The following is a 23,868-nucleotide window of genomic DNA, read 5'->3' as shown; positions in this document are numbered from 1 at the left end:
GCACCCCTGAAGTGAAATGAGTGATGCCAAAAAGTCTGCACTGTGCACCTAGCCCTTGACTTCTCATTGCCAAAACTACCAAAAGACAGTCAGATGTTTTCACACATGTGCTGAACTTCCTACAGCCTCCTCAAAACATGCTAACATCAAGTAGTAATGGACTTGTGATGTAGTCACTGCTCTACCAGAAGCAGCTGAAAAATTCCCTTTATTACAGTTTCCTACAACCACACAAGTCAGTGCCTATGAGGTCAAGAATAAAACCCCTCAAAATTGTTGGCAAAGCAAATAAACCGGCACCAAAGCTTGAGACTTTGAAACAGCACTGCTATAAAGCCCTGACATGTTCAGATCAGGAAGATACAGAAACTGGTCACAGTAGTAGCTATACACACAGTTGCTCTCTCTGCTGTTAAAAAACGCAGGGAATAAAAACAAAAGAGAAAGGGAAAATGCATTTAGATAATTAGCCTTTGAATCCTCTCTGTTTGTGTGGTTTTTATTGCTGTTATAGTTCTGTCTCTGTATAAGCAAAGATACTGGCTATTAACACTATAAAGGACTTTTCACTGCTGAGTACTCAGGTTTTGTTGAGATACAGTTCTAAACTATTATTCACCTTCCTGTGAATCAAGTAGTCTGTGATTCAGCTCCCTAAATATAGGCAGCTGATGCCATCTTAAGGACCACAGGTTATCCTGCTTGGGTGTCCTGAATAGCACAGACCATGTATAATCTGTGCTGGCCTTCAGTGGTATTTCAGATACCCCAGAGTGTGTAAACCAGTAGTAGATACCTGCACATAGGTAACCCAGCCACCCTTGTCCTAACCCATCTGCTTCACAAGCTCCAGAATACAGTGTTTTCCCCCAGTAGCCTACACTAATCATTCATCTCCTATGGAAAAGAGAGGAAAACAGTTACTGCTCAACTTGGTATATCATGAGTATTTGGGCTTAGGGAGGGTCAAAAGAAGAAACCAGCAGGGCCAGGTGGGTTCAAATTGCTCTGTGCACAATTGCGTATTTTTTCACACCACAGCTTAAAATTCAGATAACACACACTGGCTTAAAAGACAGAACTCTTCAGCTAACACTGTACCCTCAAATAACCTAAAACCTTAAGTTACTAGAGTCCAAGGGTTACAGAAGAGCAAAATAGAAAGCTATGCAGCATTACAGAAAGGAAGTCTGCTTGGGCTACATGAGTTGCAAGGGTCACCTCCCCAGTATATGCCCTTTATTGTTGCTAAATCTGTTTTCTGTTCATGGGGTATTCTTTTGCTTTTTTAGTGAGTAGCTCATAGAAAGTCCATGTAAAAATACAGTTTTCTTGGTAGTCTGGGATTTTGAGTTACTTGAGGGTACCTATATGAATGCTTGCACAGCCACAACTGTCTGTATAGGCAATGGTTGCAGGTACTGTGGTAGCTCTGACCTCATCTAAATTCACTGCTTATGAACTTGTGAATGTTTGTGTGCAACCACACATGCCCTGCTCTCCCTCCTAGGATAGGCACATGCATTTATATTGGGAAAAATACCTCCCTCTTATCTACTAGAGTGTTGCACAATGCAAATGCAGCAGCAGCAGCAGCAGGATGCAGATTCCTCCTGCCTCTCCTCCTCATCCACTCTTTCCCTCCTGTCACTTCAATGATAATGATCTGTGTTCTGAGCATTTGCTGGAAAGCTTAAACATAACCATTATTTTTTAGGTTGCTGGAATTGAGGTGGGCGTCAAGTACTCCAATGAATACAAATAAACTCTAATCCAAGAAAACTCCATTTTGTCTAATCTTCACCAAGCAGTAATCTGGGAGGCACTTAGCTTGCTCTCATTTTGTATGGAGAGCAAGCAGGCCACAGTGTCAGCACTGCTGAAGTCTGGATTGATGTCACCTGTTTGCATCCTGAGGTCTCCTAATTCTTCTCTACCTCAATAGCTATCATCTGTCCCAGGAAGTAATATTCACAATGAGACAATTCCTCCTACCCATCACTGGAGCAGCACAGGCAAAATTTTTTTTCTTCCGTAACGAGTCCACAAACGTGTACTCAGACACAAATCCAAGATGCAAGTCTGGAGATTTGCTGGAAACTTCTCCAAATTTCAGATGCAGAGGCTGCATTTGAACCCACAGATTAAGCTTGCTTATTTAAATTCAGAAGTTTAGAGCCTCTTTTTAAAACACATGATCTGGAGGAAGTGAAATGGTGGTATTTTATTTTTTTCTAACGCACTTGGATATTGACTGTGGAAACCTTGCATGCTCTCTCTCATCACATGATGACACTTTTAAATGATAGCACACAGTTCTTTTCCAGTTTCTGCATCCCAAGTAAGGAACACAAAAATCCCATAAAAATGATGTTTGTGTAATGGGAGGACCTATCAGGAACAGAAGAAGGACTTATGCAATGAGGAATTTATTCTCTTCATGGTCCAGAAGTGTGCAAATAAATGCACACCTAAATAAAGTTGTCAAAAGGAAAAATATGCAAACCCTAGAAATGAATACTTACAAAAAACAGTACAAATTCTCCTTGGTCATACAGTGACAGGACAACAAGTCAAAAATAAGCAGAAATCCTATACAATGGACATGATGTATAGATAGAACATAGTCTGTGCACAGATTAAAAAGGTAAATGAAAACTTGGTTTAATTTTTTTAATAGCAGTGGTGATACTGAGTGTAGGACAAGGCAGTGTAACTAATGGGAATAAGAAAGTGGAAGCATACTCTGAGATAATACTGCACTCAGAATTATGGTGGAACACTCAGTAGGAGGTGGAACAAAAGAGCTTTCACCCCAGAATGTTTAAAGAACTGATAAGGGATATTGTAGGATAAGCTGCAAGGATCTTAGTACACATATCAGTATAGAAGAATATTATACAATGGCAGAATACCTGATTTAAAATAAACAAGTAAGGGGGAAAAAAAAGGGTGATCTCGGCAACTACAGATTTGGTTGTATGATCCTGGTGGTATGCAATGCTTTGCAAAACATGCAGAAGCAATTAAAGACATAAAGGCAAGCAGAAAATAATATCAAATGCATTATAGATTTTCCAAAAGCTGAAAAATACCCTGACTGCCTTTTGAGATAACTGATTTCTAAACAAAAGAAATGCAGTAAAGACTAATCTATCATGATTTAAGTAAAACATTGGATACAGTGTCTGATTATTAGTTAAGATGTAGATGATGGCATTAGTAAAGAATTTTTAGGCAAATAAGGAATTGATGAAAGATATTTCCACTGGTCAGGCTGAAAAGGAACTTTATTAATAGAGCTCCTTAAGGAGTGAGAACAATTTTATTTAATACTTTCGTGATTGATCTTAACATAAAAGTAAGAGTCTACTTTTGAAGTGGACTGATGACACAGAAAACACTGTCAATGTAGAAAGAGGGAGATGAATAAACAAAGATCTGCCTCACCTTGAGGACTGGTCAAACAGAAATGAGAAAAGCACAAAGTGCAATGACAGGCACTACAGCAAAAGTTTCTCATGTGAGCGGGGAGCTTGTTAGCTGGAAAGAACAGTGGAGCAGGCAGACCTGGGAGCAGCAACACCTCATGGGGTGACTGTGCAGTGACAAAGTAATGGAGGTGTCACTGCAAAAAGCACCGGTAGAGATTTCATCTGAAAGAGGGCATAATTCTGGTTACCCACTTTGAAGAGATCTTGCTCTGGTTTTGGTTTGAACTGCTCTGCTTGTACGAACCAAAGCAAAGAAATTTCAAGTTAGAAGGTCACTAAAAGAGCTGATTTTATTTTTCATCTTCTAAACTGTTCCCCAGATCAGGATGATATGTTGCTGGGTCTGCAAAAATACTTAATTATACAGAGACTAACTGATCTCTCTTTTTCTCCATTTGTGTGAAAGCTTGCAATGGCAAGAAGCAATATGGAATCACAGCCTCCACTGGATCTGTACCAATTTATTCTGACCAGGAATTTGATCCTTCTGCTTTTTCTTCTGATGAGGAAATCTGATCCTTTCACCTTTTCACCCATACATGTAACTCAGGCCTTTCATTTAGCCTAGCACCTCAACCCTTGTGGCTAAGGATGAAGAGATAAATGCTGCAAAAGCAGCACTGGAATAGAAATCCTTGATAAACAAATCTTCTTGCATGAATAGAAGAACATGTAGTTCTCATAAAAATGGTAATTAGAGCCCAGAATGAGGAGGCTGTTTTTTTTCAAAGTAATAATAATAATAATAAATTTTTTAAAAAAAAGTCTCCAAGAGCATTCATTGAGGAGGAAGTTATTTTTGCCAGCATTATTAGTATGATTATTGTATTACCACTAATAACGATGATAAGGCTCTTGCTAAGGGACAGGACCTTCTATGTAACTGAGTAAACAGCCCAAAAATGGGCTTCCCTTAAGACATGCCTTCAAATAATAAAGACAACTGACAGATCTGCTTACAGTCCACTGCAAGCTACCAGCTGATTGCTTCTCTCTAGTAACTGTTTAATTTTCTTTTACCTTCCTACCAGTTACACTGGTGCCACCGAATGACAAAGTCGGCATTTGCGTCGGCAGACATCTTCTGGTCCAGCCCTAACTTCTCCCACAACATGTCTTCCCATCCCCATCTCCTCCATCAAGTTATTTGTTCCTTCCTTCCCCTACCCCAGCATAATGTTTGCAGAAGGCACCGCTGTTAATTTAGCCAGGAAATGGTTTGCTGGTGATAGGGAAATAAATTGATCAAACCTCTTGAACAGCAGCCATGGGAAGAAAGAAACACCCCCAGCCATTTCACAGTGGCCTCTCCCTGTGCTTAAAGAAAACTCATAAGCTCTCAGCACGAATTAGCATGGCCTCATTATAAAAACAGAATTGGGGTCAGAAGAAACTAAGATGGGTAAGGGAAAAAAAAAAAAAGAAAATCCCATCAAAAGCAACATCTGAGACAGAAATGCCCTAAGAGGGGAGGGCAAAAAAAAAGGAAAAAAGCAAAGCTTCAGAGGCATGGAAGAAGCAAGAGACAGAAGAGAAGTAAACACAGCTTTCTTTAAAAAAATAAATAAATAAAACAGAAAAGGAAACCCCCCCCCCCCAAAATCTTGATGTCACACTGGACACTCCTGTGGAAAAGAGTTTACATATCTGCATCCTTCATGAATTGCCATTCCCAAGCCATTTGCAGTCGTTGCTGCCACAATGGCCTGGTCAAGCCATTGCTGTTTGATGGCCTGTGGAAAAGTTGGCTGTCTTGAAGACTTTAGCTGCACAGTCTGAATTCCAAGGGAAGAAAATGTGAATGGCAACTGCACTGCTGGCATTCAGTGCAGAAAAGACCTGTCTCTTCTACCTGAGCTGTGTTTATTTTACAAGCATGACATCACACTGTAACAGAGGGGATCCCCAACTATGCCAGAACTCCTTTGTAATGACACAAAGCATCCCAGTGCTGGCATCAGTCACCAGCAACAAAATCAGCAGCTAACTACAAAAATGTATCTCATTATGCTGCTGTTTCCACACACTTAGCTGCAAAAGGAAAGTACCAGAGGGTCCTGCTGTCAGTTTGCTCTCCAGCTTGCCATGGAAAGAGGGTGACTCAGCTGAGGTCCCCAGCAAGGGGACCTGTGCAAGCACAGCTGCTGGCCTGGCTGCTCTCCCTGCCTTGGAGGAAGGTACTGGGGAAAGGAGCTCCTTCTTACTCTCCACACTCAGGAACTTTACAACCCACCCTCTAAAAGGCAATGGCACTTTGGCATTAATAACTATCCCAGCCACTCCCACAGCTGACACACTTGGGAGCAGATCATGGTGACTGTGTAGGCAGGAGGAGGAGGCACAATGTGCCTTACTCAGGGTCTCAGGCAAGCATGAAGGCAGCACCACTGTCTCTGTGTCAGCTTAGAAGACTAGCTCTGACTTACTCACAGAAAAAGGTAATAAAAGTAGCCATGAAAGTTTCTGCCACAAGAAAAAAGCTCAGAATCAGCCTCACTCATTCAGCTTTATGAGAAAGAGACACAATGGACAGGCTCTGACATTTTTTTCCCCATCCCTACTCAGACCTGCAAGCCACTCTCCCAAACCTCTTGGCCATCCAGCCTCTTTTTCCTTCCAGCCAGAGACAGGCTGTGGCTTGCTGCCATCCAGATAGCACAGCTCTATTGGCACCGGGCTTTGTTGCTCTGTCTTTGCCCTGACAGGTGGCAGCAGGGATAGAAAGAAGCTGGCAAGGCAGAAAATGTTACAAACCAATTGAGTCAGGAGCCTAGAGGATCTGTCACTTCACTCTTTTCCCTGCTCTTTCAAATTATTTTATTTTATTAATTCTGCCCCGTGGGGAGGAGGGGGGGAGGAAAGGGAGAGATTGGGGGGTGAGGGAAGATAGATTAAAAAAAAAATACAAATTGGACCTTGAGTTTATTTACTCCAATACTATCCCTGATCATTCTGACCCTTAAATCACCCTGCTGAACAGCAGCAGGACCTTCCAACATCAATATTAATGCTCCTTCTTCATGGCAGTGGCTATTGGAGGTGGCATTTCATAATTCAGATGCAAAAATTAGAAGGCAAATTTGAGAGAGAAGGAGTAGAGCTGCTATATTTGCTCAGTCTGCTGATTAAAAACCCCCCAGTCAATTCTACAACTGTCTTCCATTAACAAAGGATCAGAACTCAGGTGTGATTTGAGAATTACCTACCATACTGAGCAAGAGTACAGGATTGAAAACTAAAAGTCAGGCTACTCAAATACCTGGAAAGCAGTGTCATCTAGTCTCAGCAAGGTCTAAATACAACAATGTCCATGTTTTTAGTGTTGGTTGCTATAGGATATGGCCAGCACATAAGAAATTGCTCTTGTGGGATATGATGGAAGTGGCAGATCTAGCTTGAAAAAGCTGGCCTTAAAGACCAGAAAATAAAACCAAAACCAAACAACTTATCCCCTTCCTCCAAATGCAGGATGCTTGCCTAAAAAAAGTGTTTTCTTTAAAAAGAAAACAACATTGTAATTTTTCTTTTCTACTTCATTCCTTTTAATATAAATCTCCTGTTTATCCAGGACAACTAGAAACTTCCTTTAAAAAGAAAGTAACAGGAGGCTGGATTTTCATGTAATAGCATGTCACCAAGAGCTGTGACTTTAAGAAATATACCAACTATAACAACACTCTTGAAAAAAAGCCCTAAAATTGGCAACATTACTAGGTCTATGAGTCACAGGGGCAAGACACATCAAGCACCAATTCCAACAGGTATTCCTTCACCCTGTCCCATGGAACCCCCCTTAACTCTTATTTGGAAGGGCATGTTAGACAGGTCCCAAAAGCAGCATAGCTGTGTTAGTCTGGCACTGCTCTAGAGACCAGCTGGGCAGTCCTGCAGGGCCCTGGGTTAGGACAGGTCTGGGGTTGCCCAGATAAGCATCAGCATGTGCAAGCCAAGGCAGAGCACCAGAGATGTCTGCAGCTCCACATCGAGGGGGGCTGCCAGAGAGAGAACAAGGGGGCAAGGACGCTGTGGGAGAGTATGGTAATGTCTCACAGAGGAGATTCTGTAAAACATCATTTCACACGGAGTAATGTTTGGATACCTGAGTCTAATCATGGAGTTAACAGCCCTTATTTGCACAACCTCACATACACACACAGTGGTGCATAGGATACAAATCAAACCTCTGTCTACTTACAAACAGCATCCAGGCTATTAGGACACAGCAAGCAGTAGACCAGCCAGGATCATACAAAGGAAAACATTTCATCTTCCAGCTCTCTATACGGTATCAAGAGACATGTTTTGCACCAAAAGACTTGCTCCCTTTTCATCATTTTCTGTTTCTGCCCTTGCTGTCAGTGCGGAGTGGCCCAAGAGAAGGGATTTTTAGTACTTGCTGATGCTTTGATGTTTAATCAGATGGCTGTTGGAATCAAGGTTTTCTGGTTGAAGAGGCAGCTGAGCAGGGACTTTCAGAGAGCAGAAATGTCAGCTGGCCTTTTGGGAGACAATCCCTAATCCATCTATAGCTCCTTCAGACACTCTTAATTATTGGTTTGTATTTTAAATGGCCAGGGGAAAATGGGGTGCCTTTAAAATAAATAAATAAGTGAAAAATAAATAAATAAGTGAAAGCATCTGAATGAGGTGAGCCTATTTGTTAAGCTGCTGACAACCCATCTGTCTGAATTCCACCTAGCACTTAGCACACAGAAGAGCAAAGCAGAGCTATATTAAAATTTGGCACAGATGTGACTGAATAGATGCAGACACTGAGTAAGAAATAGCAGAGATCACTCCTTTTCCTTACCAGCCACATTTCCAGAAAGCATACAGTGCTCCTGACTTAATGAAATGCACATTTCTTCTGACACTCACTCATCCCCAACTGTTTCAGTGCACCTCTGCCTGGCTTCAGAGAATTCCTGTTATCTCAGTCCCTACTGAGCCTCTTCTGTCACATCTGGTGCAGCGGTTGTGCAAAATGGAAGAAATCCTCACTAAAAACCAAAGACACACCTGAAAGTCTTCCAGGTGTGCCTTAGAACAATGTGGAATTAAGGTGAAATACAAATCAATCTAACCTGAAGGATTTCCCACTAAAACTTTTGAGTTGAAATTTCAGTTGCATTGCAAGTGAAGAATGTAACAACTGATATTCCTGGAGCTAAACTCACTACTTTGATTTCTACAGTAGCAGAAGCCTATGCTGGAATCTCATTTGCTTGGGCCAGTAAATAAGGAGTGATGATAATCATGAATTCAATGGCACTTTTCCTGTTAAATCAAGTCTGAGCTTAGATCTCTCTATACTTAAAATTTATATTTAAGAAATTTTACTTCCCTAATAATTAAGCTAATCATACAGTTTTCAACACAAAGTTGTCAGACCCCTTGAACGCTGCTTTCTAGCAGCCATGGCTGATTTTACAAATGCAAGGAGTTTCCTTTTACAAAAGCAAGTGAATAGAAGGCTGGAAAAAAAATTCAGAGCAGCTCTGTGAAACAGAGAGGCACTATAACTCCTGTGCTGCAAATAGAAACTGAGGCAAAGGGGTTTCCCGATTTGCCAAGGGAATGTACAGAATCTCTATGGCCACACTAACTTTGTCATAGCCACTGGAATGGATGTCCCCTCCCCTTGGCATTGTGCTGGTATTGTGACTCTGGTCCTGCTCTTAATGAAACACAGGGGCAGAAGCCCCTACTTCCTCAGTTGTAACAGAGCTCTGACTACTTTCTCAAAGATTGGCACTGTAAGATGGATCTCGCGACCTAGTTCTAACTCGCTGCATTATACATTTACCTCTCTGCTTGCCTTGACCCTGCTCCCCTTCCCTGCTTGTGGGGAGATGCATTTTCAAAGTGACCTTTCTTGCTGCTGCTCACTAACAAAGAAGAGCAGTGAAGAATACCACTTCAGATGGGAGAGACAGGGCCGGGAGAAACACCATCCAAAATGGTACCCACCTGAAAGCACGGGTGGGAAGACTTAATTAAGAAGATGTGAATTCAGCCTTTTAGCTCTAACCAATGGGTATCAGGGATATTTTTCTCAGTGGAACAAAACTCCATGTCTACTTTTACATAGTGCTACCCTCTGCAAAATAGCAATCACAGGAAGAACTGGGTTCAATTGCGGTCCATGCAAAGAATCCTCCATGAACAGTCAGGCTCTTGAAAAGCTTTGAGAAAGGATGGCCAGTGAGTTCATCTCTTTACAACCCAGTGGCTCAAAGAGACATCTTTGCCTTCAGTCAGCACTCAGATGTACCGCAAGGCTTCCCTTTGTGAAACAGAATAGACGTCTCCAACGACAGCGAGCATTGTCCATGCAGGCATAAAGCAATATTTGGACATGCTGAATGGCTTCCTAAGATGAGAAAAAGTGCTGAAGAAACACTAAATTATGACAGATGGGAGCCCTAGAAATGCAACTACCCCCAAACTGGAAAATGAAAAGCCGGCACAAAGGGCAGGCATAACAATAGAATTTAGGCATAACGGAATACACGCCATTTAATGCGGAGTGCACTGAAGCTTCGATACATAAGTCAAAATCCTAGCCATTAAATAGCCTCATTTAAAAAGTTTTAAAGCAATTAAAATAAATTAGAAACTTCACAGGAGGACAAAATCACTGAAAAGGATAAGAAGCACTTTATGCCAGGCTCTGCTTCTGACAGTGTTGTGCCCATGAGGCCAGATTTTTATTTGAGAAGAGCTCGGGGGTAGATTTTCATGGGCTCTGCACCAATAATTAGGGACAGATTTTTCCAAACTGCTCAGCTTCCATTATCCAAACAAAGGCCAGATATACCAAAGTGCTCAGGGCCCAGCAATTTCTACTGTGACAGTTATAGTCACAACATGGCCAGATTTTTCAGAAACTTCACCATTTATTTCCTATCTGCTGAAGGAGGAAGTGGCCTATTTAAAGGCCATCTTCTAGGTTTTTCTTCACTGGCATGTTGGAAGTAGATGATTTTTCAGTCCCAGTAACAGTGAGAGGGCCCCAACTTTGCCAAGTCTGAGACAGCATGGTCTTGAAAGAGAAGTGGAATAAACCCTGCTGCTTTTAGTCTATTTTCCCTAATTCCTGCTCAAGAGACATCTATCATTGACCTCCATATGAAGCACTTCAGAGCTGACTGCAGAAGCAAACTTGTGAAATTATAATGCTGCTTCCAGCCATTTAGCAGAGCTAGATACATCATTTGTGGCACACCAGAATAGGAGCTTTTCTAAGAAAGAGAAAAATCCCTTAGCAATGCTGCTGATAGAGAAGAGAGCACAACAGGACTTTTTCAGCATTTAAGCTGGTAATAGCTCAACTTGGAAAAGAATCAAAGTGAGGAGACTCTACAGCCAGGCCACAGACCACTAGGCTTGAAAACTTCAGGGAGTTTGTGTCCTCTCAGATCATCCTGAAATGGATGTTGCAATTTTTCCTAGCTGCCCAAGTCATCTGGATCAGGGATGCTGTACATACAGGAGGTGGTGCAGAGGAACTTAACCAAACCAAGCTCTGTAACTCAGCAATGCCTATTTGCCCCCTTTTGGAAAGAAATTTTCCAAAGGAAAGGAGCTTTTTGGAAATAAACTTTCTATAAAATCATGTGGGATTATTTCCCTTTAAAGCAATTACTGTTCTTTCCAGAAGAGCACACTGGGGAACTTCTCCAGTGCCTTACTTGTCTGTCTCTGAGCACTACGCCTGCTGATAGCACTGTACCTGCCCAAGGGAGTGAGTTAAATACCAGTGTCTCCAAACTGACCACTCCACAGCAATGACTTTCTGTAAAAGACCAAAAGTGAGGTTCTAGCTCTAAGGAAGTCCAGGATGCCTTTAAAACAGTGAGAGTACCCAACAGTCTGTTACCAAGCTCTTGAACCAAGCTCAGTGGATTTGCAATGGGTGCAATGAGGTGTCTCAGTCTAGTTCCAACCAGGATTAAGCAGCAGCTGCAACACACCACAGAGCACATGGAACAGGAGACTCTCAATTAGACCTGAGGTCCTATATACCCAAAACAGAATAATGAGAGAGGCACATCTAAGTTACTTAAATGCTGTCTTTTAGATTTTCTCTTGTGTCCATCTTCTAACGCTCATTTAAAACAACCAGAAAGAAGGGGATAGGGAGTAAAAAGTGCTCTATTTTCTTTCCTGATACTTCTGCCTTCCATATCCATTTTTATCAATGGGAAATTAAAACCCACTGCCAGTAGAGCATCATCAAAACATCTCAAAGTTACAGTCAAAAGGGAAAATTGGGTAACTCAGGTCATGGGAGGACACCAGTACTCAAAGGTCACCAGTGGTTCTGTGGTGGCTTGATGTCTTTGCTATCTAATCACACATTTGATAATATCCTAACAGCTGGATTTGAGAGCAACCCATTCAGTGACTTATGGAGAGAAATACAGGGCACTGAAGAAATTGCTGTCAAAAAAAAACCTCAGAAAAGACAAGCTGAGTCTTTAAGTTTTTACTTGAAGAGCTGCCTCCAGATCTCGTCTTGAATAACTTCAAGTGGGGCAGTAAAGAGGAACATGCTCCTTTGCTGCTCGTTTTTATACGAGTTATCCATGTTATATCCATGCCTGGAATTAAGTGTTAGCAACTGTATGCTATAGAGAATACTACAGCACAGTAAAGTACACCAGAGAGAAGCATTGTGACACATTCCTTTTGGACCTAGTTTGTCAAAAAAAATTAAAAAAAAAAAAAAAAAAAAAGAAAAGGAAAAAATTTTAAAAAAGAAAAAGGAATTAATTTGTGTTGTCCAGACTTGGAAGGAAATCTTTTCTTCTGCATTACCACCTTCACCCATTGTAACTGCACCAGAAATCCCTAATTTCCTTCGCTGCAGAGCAGCAAGCAGGTGCATAGCAGGATGTGTATTAGACCACACCATCCCTCCTTTATGCTGCCTGTTCCCTGTGGGGGCAAGATAATTACATCCACCCTAAGAAAACATCAATATTTTATTTTTAATGAGCTGGGCAGACCCAATTATCTCAGTAGGCTGTTAATAAGTGAAATTGTGAAGTACGGTTGCAGCTTTGATGGAAACAGAGTCATCTCTGAAATGGGAATTTCTGACACACAGAGTATTAAATAAGATGCCAGACTGCTGGAAGTTAGTCAGAGAAAAACTGCATAAGAAAGAAAATTTGCCTTACTAGCAACTCTCTGTATTAAAAGATAATAAGTCAAAACACGAAGAATCATCATATCAGCTTAAAAATCGCAACTCCTGAAATAATAATGTGTAGTGTTTTCCAGTGCCATTCTCATTACTGATGTTTTGTGTTTCCTATCACCAAGTTTCTTCTCCCCCCAAACAGTGATAAGAAATGCCTTGCCTTTTTTTTTTTTTTTTTTAAAGAAGTAAACAATCATATGGAAACAACATAGAAAGTAAGCTTTAAGGTAAAAGAAAAAAGTATGAAAAGACTTGCCATCATTGTGTGGTGGACTGAACCACACATTGGCAGGGAAAGGACATTTTTCCATTTACTTTCACAAGAAGTTTGGTTCAGAAAGGACATTAATCTCTTGCTCTTCCCTTCCCTCTCTTGATGTGCCCTCAGAATATGCCCTTTTCACTCATGTTAAAAATCAGAATAGAAGCAAATCTTGAAGGATCAATGAATTAATTTTTTTGAATACGCTAAACTTACTAACCACTTTGGCAACAACAGAAACTGGAGAGATAATTCAAAATGTGATGAAAAAATACAAACATGCCTTCCCACTCAAGCTTTTGCATGCAACTGAACTCTATCAAAACAGAGAGCCTGGTACAGATTCATAATTCAAATTTTATTTTCCTATTTAAGATGAATTCCAGTTCCAAAATAGAGTGAAGATAATTTATTCTCTAAGCAATATAGTAGATATTAATCATCAAGTGAAATCCATAAGCATTTCATTTCCTGTTGAATCTCAACACATATTTTCTTTTCATAAACCAGAGAACCAGAGTTACAAATCCAGTTTCAGCCTCAGATTACCATGAGATTACTTAGTTTATGAAATCTCAGACAATTAAGGATTTTTTTTTTTTTTTTTCTGGAAGAGGATAATCATAAACATGCAAATAGTGCTGTGCTCTGCTCTCCAGTAAAGCCAAACTCCATCACTGCAAAATATCAAATTTAAGTATATTTGGCAAGTGTGCTGGTGAGCTCCACACAGTTTGTTGTCTAACCCATAAATGCAGATAATATAAATGTGGTTACAAGCACCAGTCAAGATACATGTGAGTCCTGAGCTCTTGTTTGTGTGAAGTGGTTCTTCCACCTGTTCCAGTCACTTGAGTAGGATCAGTGGTGCTGTTAGTGAAACAAAGCTAATCTTTGGGAATCAGGGTATTCAATCCAATCTCCAAATGAATAGTTGATCCTAAGAGAAAGCCAGCCCCTGGTTCTATATCTGACATTCCAGCTCTTGATTTAATCATTCCTTTTTGCTTTTAATAATTCTGAAAAATGTCAAATGATTCTAAACCTGGTTCTATGGCCCTCATGAAATGAAATGCATGTACTAGTGCAATCATTTTACTGACATTCCAGACACTCAGCCACATGACCTTGCAGTTAACTTTAAAGAGAAAGAGCAGAATTAGCATTCTCAGCTGGCTCAGTGAAATAAACATAAACCATATAATAACAAAAGCAAAACAAAAAGGAAAAAAAGAAAAAGTTTGCAAACTCTGAACTCCCCTAATCAGTTGTGTTCCACTAAAAGCTGAGCTTCTTAAGATGACTTTCTGCCTTGACTGCCCATCCTAATCATAAGAAATCAGACATTTAATTCCAGAAAGATCCAAAGGCACAATACACACTTTGATCCAAAGCTGTTTCTTCTTGTTGGACTCCAAAAACAGTTTTCAGGCTTCCAAAGGCTCTTTGCCAGCTCTGATTAGAAGCCACAGTGGCTGACACAGTAATTGCTCTATAATCATATCTTCAGTACCCTGACCTGGTTTATGCATACAATCTATATTCTAATAGCAGTCAACAGGTCACCAGTTAATAAAAATACCATTAACATCCCCCTGTGAGTAAGAAAGGGAGATATTCATCTCACTAGGCCAGTGGTGGGCCAATATAATTTCTGTGGCTGTTAGTGTAATTAACTCTGCCGACATGTGGATCTCCCTGGAGAACAATGCAAGCACGGAATGACCTTGCTCTGAGTCCTCACTGGTGGTACTGTGGTGGGCACAAAGATTTGCAGGGACTCAGGTCAGAGAAGAGTGGGTACTTCCCACAGCCTGACATCTCAAAAAAAAGAGAAGTTCATCATCTCTAGGATGGTGGAGAGCACATCTGGCTTCGACTGTAAAACAAAGGCAGGGATGGCCACAGCACGGGCAGCCAGAACTGGCATCCTGTGTTCAGCAGTGTCTAAAGGGCAGGCCAAGAGAGAGGAAGTGAGCAACAGGGTCAGGCAGGCAGGAAAGTGGTGGGGAAATTAATGTTTTGAATGGAGAGACAGTATTTCAATTTGGCCTAAATGTCATTCATGTAAACACAGTTTGTATGGCACGTGTTACAGCCATTATGTGTAGGTCAGAGGAGTACTGGAAAATTCCACATGTTTCCTAGAAATAGTCTTAGGGGTCTGTGCTCCCATATAAACCCTTAACTGAGACATTTATTGTATTCACGAGCAGAAAGCTATGTGTATACCAAGATGCCTAAAGTCGAAGGCTTTTAAAACAGGTTTGTGGGAAGAGATACTACCTCTAGAAATCCAGAAATCCTCTAAAATCCCAGAAACCAGTGTAAGGATCTATGCCAAAGAAACGAGGGGATGCAAGATATAAAAAATAAATTCTTGAGAGAAACTTGGGCTTGCGAGTCAGTGAAGCAGATTACTGTCCCATACAGTGTGTTATGCATATCCTCAGTTTCTAGGTTTGTTCTCTAATTCTTTACATTGTCTCCCAGTTTTGCTGTCTGACACAGTCTGAGTCCCAGGAAAACGCATCCCTAAGAGAGGGCCCAGGCTGACACTTGCAATGCAGGCTGCACTCCAATCTCATCCATCTCCTAATGCAGGAGTCACTCAATTGGAGACGGACCAAGACCTAGCAAAATTCATTTCACTCACTAGTCCTGTTCCAAGATCAAAGTCAGCTCCCAGCAAATAAATGTCCTGCACTTAACTGCTGTAACACACCTCCTCCAAATCATCTCAGATCCAGATCACTGCACTGCCCGCACAGACATTTACATTCTGCTCCACCTACGCATGCTCACCTGGACCCAAGCCCAGGAGACAGGAATGACCGTTCCCCTCCTCAATTTAGCATCTATCAAAGGTCCTCTTGTCCTCTGGTTCCTTTTCCTCCTTACTTGAACAGCACCACATCACACATTTGCAGACAGTTGTTTTATCACCAGATGAAAGGACAGGACCAAGAGAGAGCTGCTCACTGGATTTGTTTCACCAGCTGACACAGACTGATGCAGACAGGTACTTTAAAGACAGCACATCTTTGTCAGATGAGACTTGCCAGATCTCAATCTCTGGGGGCCCATAAAAGCTGTGATGTTTTGCCACAGCCTGGGTTCTTTCTGGCCAATGTTGAGCCCATTATATTGGTAATGTTGACAATGCTGGACAAAAGTGACTACTATGTAACAAGACACTCAAAACATTTTCTCCTTTCCTCCAGAGCTCTCTGTATGATATGGGAGCATAGTGTATTAAACCCTAGGCAAATCCACTGCTTGGTTCAAACAACAATTTGCAAGTATTAAGGATCCAGTTTGATTGTGACTGTTGAACGAAATTTGGAAGTGTTAAAAGAGGGCCCCCACTGCTGCAGTTTAGGGTGAAACAGCATCCTGCACTGGGTAATGAGTGCTTGGGTGCTACCTGCCAGGGCACAGGGTCCTTCATCCTCAGGAACACTGCACTCAGCTTAGTCACTTGATGAGGATCCACGTGGTCAAATCCATACTGCAGTAGATTCAACTAAACTGATCCATGGAAGAAGAGCGCCAGGAACCCAAAACTGACATTGGGAGAAAAGGCCAAGGAATTCTTGAGAAAAAGGAGCAACAAAAATCAACTGTATCAGGATGATTTTTTTTACATCAGTTCCCACAATAACAGACAAAAAATGTAAATTGTACGCAGCATAGTTTAAAATAGAATTATCCACTGACTGCATGCAATATGTCTTTATATACCAAATAGTTAACAAGATGAAGGAAGTGCAATCTACATAGCTGATAAATAGCTCAGGTAGAATCCACTTTCAAAGACAATCAGGCACTGGCTTTGTTGTAGATTAAGAAAAATTGCAAACACACAAAAAGAAGTATACGGGACAGAGAGGAATCAGCAATCAAGACAGAAGATCAGAAAGAACATAATGTGAAAACAAAGAAAGAAAGCCAGAGAATGAGAAGAAAAGCAAATTAATTGGCGGAGAATATGGGAAGCAAGGGAATGAGGAGGAAAAGCCTGCATGTTCTCATGTTTTTAGTAGCCAAATTTGGAAGCATTTTCCAGCACGGCTGCAGCCTTAGGGCCTTACTATGGTATATAAATGTTCACATTTTTCTGAGCTTTTTCATGACTTCTTATCTAACCTCTCAGCATGGCAATTAAAATCTGTTCTCACTACTGCTTTTTTAGTCCTGCCTCCCGTTTGCTTTGCTTGCAAGGTGCATCATTAGAGGTAGGGATCACCATCCACGAGGCTCCCTAACGATGTTTGTTAAAGTGCATTTGGGAGAATCTGGCAGGTCTCTTCTGCAGCCTCAGAGAGAAGAGCCCAGAGGATTCGCAATCTGGGATGGTGCAGTGCAGAACTTGAAAGTGAAAAAAAGAATATAAAACAAGAAACAGGATACATGGACATTGTATGTCAGCTCAGTTCACTAAAAAAGGTCACTATCAGAGGTAATGTCAGCTGACTGTCCTGTGTATGGATACAAATCCTTATACCAACATCCTTCCTGCTGGTTAAAGATGAGGATAAAGGGCTTCCTGAAGGCCCTAGGATTCACTCAAAATCTGGTAATTTTATTTTTTTTTTTTGGAAGTGAGTTGAGAAACAGTAAATTAAATCACAGATCCAATTAAGAAAGAGAACCACACAAGCAGGAAAAGGTCTGGATAAAAAAGGATAAAAATAAAAAATAAAAACTGAGCCCCCATGAAAGGGTACTCAAGGTTTTCTAACCATTTCCCAGCAGAAGGATATTTTTAATAGGTTTCTATTAATAAGGGTAATCTAGCTCTATGGGAAGAAATGATGAAAAGCATTTCTTCCTGAGGAATTTCAGTTTCATGGTATGTTCATAAACATGGTCCAAGTGCAGGACACCATAGCTGCATTTTATCTGGCTAAGCCAGATAAGCCCAGCTGCAACCTGGGCTAAGACCTGCTGAAGCCTATCAGTGAGGCTGGAACAACAACAAAAAACCTAATATCCTAGAGAAATGATGGACACCAGGGAAGATTAAAAGTCTGGAAGCAAGAATATTTCCCTGAAGTATGTCAGGACAGGAAGTAGCAGACTGGCCAAGAAGGAAGGCCCTAAACCTCAAGATAAAATCTCTTCTGTTATTTGACATTATTATTTAATGTAAGCATCATTTTCCTTTCAGGAAGCACATACTGCCCTAAAACACAGATGAGGGCTTGGCATTTACCACAGCCCTGCACCTCTCAGGTGACATATACAGGTACATATATCTGCTAATTTTTAGGGAAAAGAAATCAAATTATAATCTCCTTTCTCTCCCAACAGTATCTTCCCTTCTCTTTCTTTACTAAAGGATGGGCTTTTCATATACAAGAATTTGCTTAATGATAGCCATGTGCTTGAATGCTGTATTGCTTTCCTGATCTTAAGGCACTAAAGACTTGACAAAGTAGCTCCAAAATGTTTTCCCATCAGGGAAGCTTTTCCAGCTCAGGACGATGAAGAACAGACGTGGCCCATATCTCTAGCTGTGTTGTCTCTACTCTAGTCCTTAAAAAAAGGGAGAGTGGTATCTCCCCCAGCAAGCCCTGATGAGCCAGGATCTATTACATCAGCTGCATACGAAACAAAGTGGTGATCTCTTTTCCTCCCGTGCAGCTTTGTAGCTGTCTTTGTAAAAACAAAAATGAAATTAAAAAAACCCAAAACACACAAAACCAGTAAGGATGCAAATACACTTTTGGATTTGTTGTTGGCCTTCAGAAAGATGTTTGTTTTCCAGCAGAATCTACTTTACTTCAAAACCGCTCTAAATAAAAGTAATAGATGAGAAATTTGTCATAAATATATTTAATGCATGTGCTTATATCACCTTGCTCCACTGGGAAATAAACATGTACCACATCAGCAGAAAAGCATTTCATTTAGTTCCATGCTTATAATGGACTGTACAGTATATACAGCAAAACTGAACTAGAGGTGAAGTCAACGATCCGAAGCTAATAAAACAATAAATTATAATAATAAATAAAAGCTGTCAGAGACGAGAAAGACCCACCATCTCCACCACTATGTCCATTTGCCGAGCACAGAACTGCTCCCTGCAATTTCTGACCTAGAGAGTTTTAAACATCACAAACAACAGCATTCCCAGCACCTCTCTTGAGTAGTTCAATTCATCCCACTGCCAAGCAGCTTTGCCCCAAGTGTTGTTCTGAATTTTCTTTTTGCTTGGTTGTCACTATGTTCTCAAAACAATCCCCCACTGGTGAATCAGAAGTCAGCCAAAGGAAAAGGAATTTAGAAAACCTCGTCCAGGGAGCTCCCTGCACTTGATGAGGTAAGGTATGAAATGTGACTGGATGGATTTCTGCAGTGCCCAAATATCCAACAATTTCTGAAGGCAGAAAGAGAAACAAAGGACACAATACTTTTGGGCTGATATTTAAGCTGTTATTCTAGAAAATATCTACCAACCCTATAGAGAGGCCTGAAGAAGTTTACTCCTGAAACAGCACAAGCAAAAGGTGGCAGATGCCAAGATGGAGGTCATGAGATGCAAGCTCTGCTATGGTGTCACAGGGACTGCTGTCACCTGGGACTGGGGATGGAACCCCCAGGCTAAGGAAGACAGTGTGTGCATTTCTGACTGGCTATGGGTTATCACTAAATGCAGAAAACCAGATTTACAGATGAAAGTACAGAGGGACTGCTCAGTAATCACCGATATATCTACTTCACAGGTAATGGTGTTACCATTTCAGAGGGTGCTGTGTTTTCCTCCTCTTTGGAGAAGCCAGAGAGATCCCAGTATAACATCTGCCAGAGTGCCTTAGAACCATTCATAAGCACTTTATGCACTTACCTAGAAGAGAAAAAAAATAACACACAAACATAAGCACATTTCAGCAGGCAGAGCTCCCACCCTCTGAGCTGCACCACCCTTGCTCAGACCCCTACCTCCCTGTCTCCCTGTCACATTGCACGTTGGGAAGGACCCTTTGTGCTTTGGGTGGCAGCTGAGACAGGGCCATCCCTTCTGGGCTCTGCACAAGGCAGCTACACTGAATATTCAGCAACTCATCTTCTCCCCTGAGGGTTTTGCTCTCCGTGGTTCACTGCCGAAGCAAGCTGAAGGCAAAGAAGAAATGACAGGTGCCTGAAATTCACCTTTTCCTTCTGCTGCTCCCTCTTCCTTCCAGTCCTTTCTGTTTTGATCTTCTACCATTCACCATTTCCTCTCCCTATATCTATGGCTGCTTCATGGTGAGGTTTCATCCTGACACAACATTACACCTTTTGGGCAAATCCCATTTGGTCATAACTTCTAGTTCAATTTCCTTGGATGCTTCCTTAGAGCTTGGCATTCCTTTTTCAGCTGCCAGCACCCAAAAACCTGTCCCTAATTGCGACTGGCAACACCTCTGCAATAAGGGACTGCTCCTCTCTGCCAATCTTTTTGGGACATTACGCCAAAGGGCCTTTTCCAAAACTGGCTCCTAAGCTGACCAAACCCTTGCAGCCACCGAAAAGCTGACTAGTAAGGAATCTCTAAAAACATTTTTAATTTCTCCATATCTAATTGCCAGCTACTCAGATCTGTTCCCCAGTCTTTCTCTCTGGATCTAGATTTCCAGTACAGACAGAATGCAGATGGTGGGAAATTAATCCAACACTTAAAGGTTTTCTTCTAGGTAATATTATGTCTCATGCTGCCAGCCACACAAGTGTTACAGCAACAGTTCCTCATGCCAGGAAAAAACACGGCCTAGCTCTCATTTCTCCTCCCTGCCGTCATAGACGCACACACGCCGCAGAGCTGGAAATGAGTTAATCAGATGATGCTCTGTAAAGTATGCCAGTTTCTGTATAAACAATATTAAATATGATAATTTCCTCCCATCTTCTTTTTAAGCTGTTGCGTTTGCATTCTCTCTCAGTCACATCAACTTTGGGAGGGAAAACAACTGCAAGAAATCTTGGATTATGTAGTTATGCTAATTTACTGAAAAATCTATAAAAGTCAAGAATACTCATGGATGTAGGAGCCCTGCAAATAATGTGCTTCATCTTCCTTTCCCAGATGCCCTATTCTTTGTTGATCAGAAAAAAAAGTGACCTGCTGCCAACTCCTTCTGAAAGCTAGAGCCAATCATATCTCTTATATATATAAAAGATTTGGGAATAAGATCGGCAAGTTCACTCTCCTGTTATTTGTGAAGCTCTTATTATTCATGAAAATGTTCACAAATCCCTAAAGCCTCATGCATTTTAGTACAGATCAAGTGTCTGAAGATTAGTTATGGAAAGTGCATAATTCACTTTCTATTTTTTTAAAGTTCCTGCCTTCCCCTCACACGTGGCACTCTACTTAGGCAGTGACGGTCACAGCACAAAGGTAAGGAGTTGCAAAACATTCTGAGAAAGCAAAGGTATGGTCAAAGCTACAATGCCTCAAAACAGCCAGAAGAGAAAACAGGTTGAGAATTGAAGTTAGCATTACTAGCTGAAAAAAAATCTAGTGACAAAATGTTTGCTGAATAGAAAGCCAGGTTTTAGAGCGCCAGGTCTGCCAGTATAATTCAGTGTACACTGGTCAGTATAATGATTTATACCAGATAGGGGCTGAACCTTTCACTGCATTTTCAGCTTCACTAGGAATCTGCATTTACATGAGATGCTGCTCATGTTTATCTGGATGCCAAGGCAAAGCACAAAACTGGACTGAAAGCCCCTAGGCTCTGCAAACCACGGGCAGCTTTGGGCTCCTGCCCTTCAACAACAAAACTAGTCATACAAATAATTCTGAGCACGTGGAGGACACATGTTCTCACTTCCACCTTGGTCCACCTGCACCACAAAAGCAGTGTTATTGTACCACTGAGACTCAGGAGTCTCAGTAAGTACTCAGTAGACTCAGTGGGCTGTGATCACTAGTGATGAACCACACAAGCCTCAACTCTGATGATAAACTAGAATTTTAGTGAAAATTATATCCATCTTCACTGAGTTAGCAAAACCAAGCTAGAAACCAGATTTTCTTGTGAGATTTCCAGACCTGCTTGTTGGGCTAGAAATACGATGAGAAGGAAAACCTTGACTCACTCAAGCACAAACAGGATAAATCTTCTTAAATGCTTTTTCTGATACAGACCAGAATCTCCAAATGTTGAAAAGACTGGAATCATGACAGTTTGGGATTAAACATCCTTGCCATTTCCATTCAAGTCATCTGCTTTTTCTTGGTGGCAGACACAAAAACATTTGAGAGGTTTGTTGCTCCCTCTGCTTCTTATCTGCACTCTTCTATTGGCCCAGGGAGCTGAGGAAACCCAGGTACAGTACATAGAGACCCCCATGTCCCTATGACCTTGATCCACATCTAGAGTAAGTCATATAAGCATAAAGAATTGCCCCTTCATTTGTATAATTCATGTCTCCTTCTGTTTGTCATAGGGAAACAGATTTCTTCTTGGGCTTTAATAGACTTGCACTACAGGACCCTGTTCTGTCTAATGCCTACCGATGGAAGAAGCACTGATGGAGAATTGCTCTTCAGGAAGCTTCAGACAGACACACAATGTCAATCACATGGGAATCACTCAGACACTGTGGAGCCATTGTGACTGCATTATTGCAAGTCAGCTCTCTATTATCTTGGATAATAGGGAGGGAAGATAACAGGGATGCCCTACAGGACAAGGAAAAAATGGATAATTTGAGTAAATGGATCATCGTAGGGACTGTAGAGCAGACACACTCCAGTGCTTCCATAAAGAACCGAGTCCAAGTGAGCTTATTAACTAGGTGGCAAAGCCAGGTGTGCTACTGCATCTCATCCTTAGTGATTGCATGGTTCTCAGAGGTGCTCACCCAGCAGGGTGATTACATAAACCACCGTCTTTCACTGTCCTCAGCTCACCATTCTTGCCCCGGCCTGTGCTGAAAAACCTTCCTCTGTAACAGCTGAAATGGGGGAAATTATTTCCAATGTTATCTCACCTGGGAGGAACTAAATACAAATACACAGCCTAGTGGTTTGAGGCAACTGCAGTCAGCAGACTCACCACCATTACTGCTACTACTGTGTAAGATCCTCCAGCTTGTCCTCACTCTCCTGCTAATATGCACCACAGTTGCTCTTCCCCGGTCTTGCTACAGCAGGTCCAAGATGCAGGGGGAAGAAAATCCTTATGAGCTTTCAGGGGAAGGAAAGGTGGGAGCTGAAATGTCACTCTCCCAGCAAAGTTGAAAATTAGAGTGACCTACAGGGTTTTAGTCCAGTCAGTCTCTAATGCACTGAAGAAGGAAAGAGTTAAAAGAAACAGGAAGGCAAACTGCACTGTGCATCAATTGAACACAGCATCCCAGCCCCTTGTAAAAACTTTAGTAATCTGGCCTGAAATTACAGTAGCTGTTTAATTTTCAGCCTCCTGATTGGCAGAAAAGTCTCTCCTGGTCTAGTTAGTTGAGGCTGAGCAAAGAGCACAGATGCTTCCCTTCAGCCTCCTAGATCTGAAGAAGAAACTCCATCCCACAGGGACACGCCAGGATCTGAGGACTGAGAATGTAGTCCTTATTCTAACAGCTGGTTTAGCTGTTGCAATTAGCTTTTAGATCCTTCTGGAGGCTTATAGCAACAGCTGCAATAGTTTCCCAGATCAGTGGGTCTTGCCTGCATATGGAGAGAATGAGTGGCAAACAATCAAAGTCATGGGAATGCTGTAAGAAGCCTTGGAACACGGGCTGGCTCTGCTGTATTCTCTCTCCAACAATACCCAGCCTCACAATATCTGCCGTGTGTGGTATCCAGTGTGCTGGTTTCTCACAGCATTTCTCACACTCTGCATCTGTGTGCTTTATTGCCTCACAATCTCCCCTCTAGTTCTGAGGGCAGGCTCCAAAAGACA

At 41.6% G+C, this 23,868-nt stretch overlaps 1 protein-coding gene and 1 long non-coding RNA gene across 3 annotated transcripts in view; both read right to left on the bottom strand.

Moving 5' to 3' along the window:
- Positions 1 to 23,868, bottom strand: part of LSAMP (limbic system associated membrane protein) — a 977,049-nt gene that overhangs the window by 489,384 nt on the left and 463,797 nt on the right. The window lies entirely within an intron of this gene.
- On the bottom strand, positions 13,305 to 22,649 carry LOC147654351 (uncharacterized). Its single transcript, XR_015284988.1, has 3 exons — positions 22,482 to 22,649; positions 19,715 to 19,823; positions 13,305 to 16,533 (listed from the first exon to the last, which is right to left on the bottom strand). It is a non-coding gene; the product is annotated as an uncharacterized LOC147654351 (long non-coding RNA).

Source organism: Cyanistes caeruleus, chromosome 3, assembly GCF_971803275.1.
Source record: "Cyanistes caeruleus chromosome 3, bCyaCae1.hap1.1, whole genome shotgun sequence".
In the NCBI taxonomy this organism is placed as follows: Eukaryota; Metazoa; Chordata; class Aves; order Passeriformes; family Paridae; genus Cyanistes; species Cyanistes caeruleus.
Note: the sequence above shows the minus strand (reverse complement) of the source record. Positions and strands in the feature narration are given on the sequence as shown.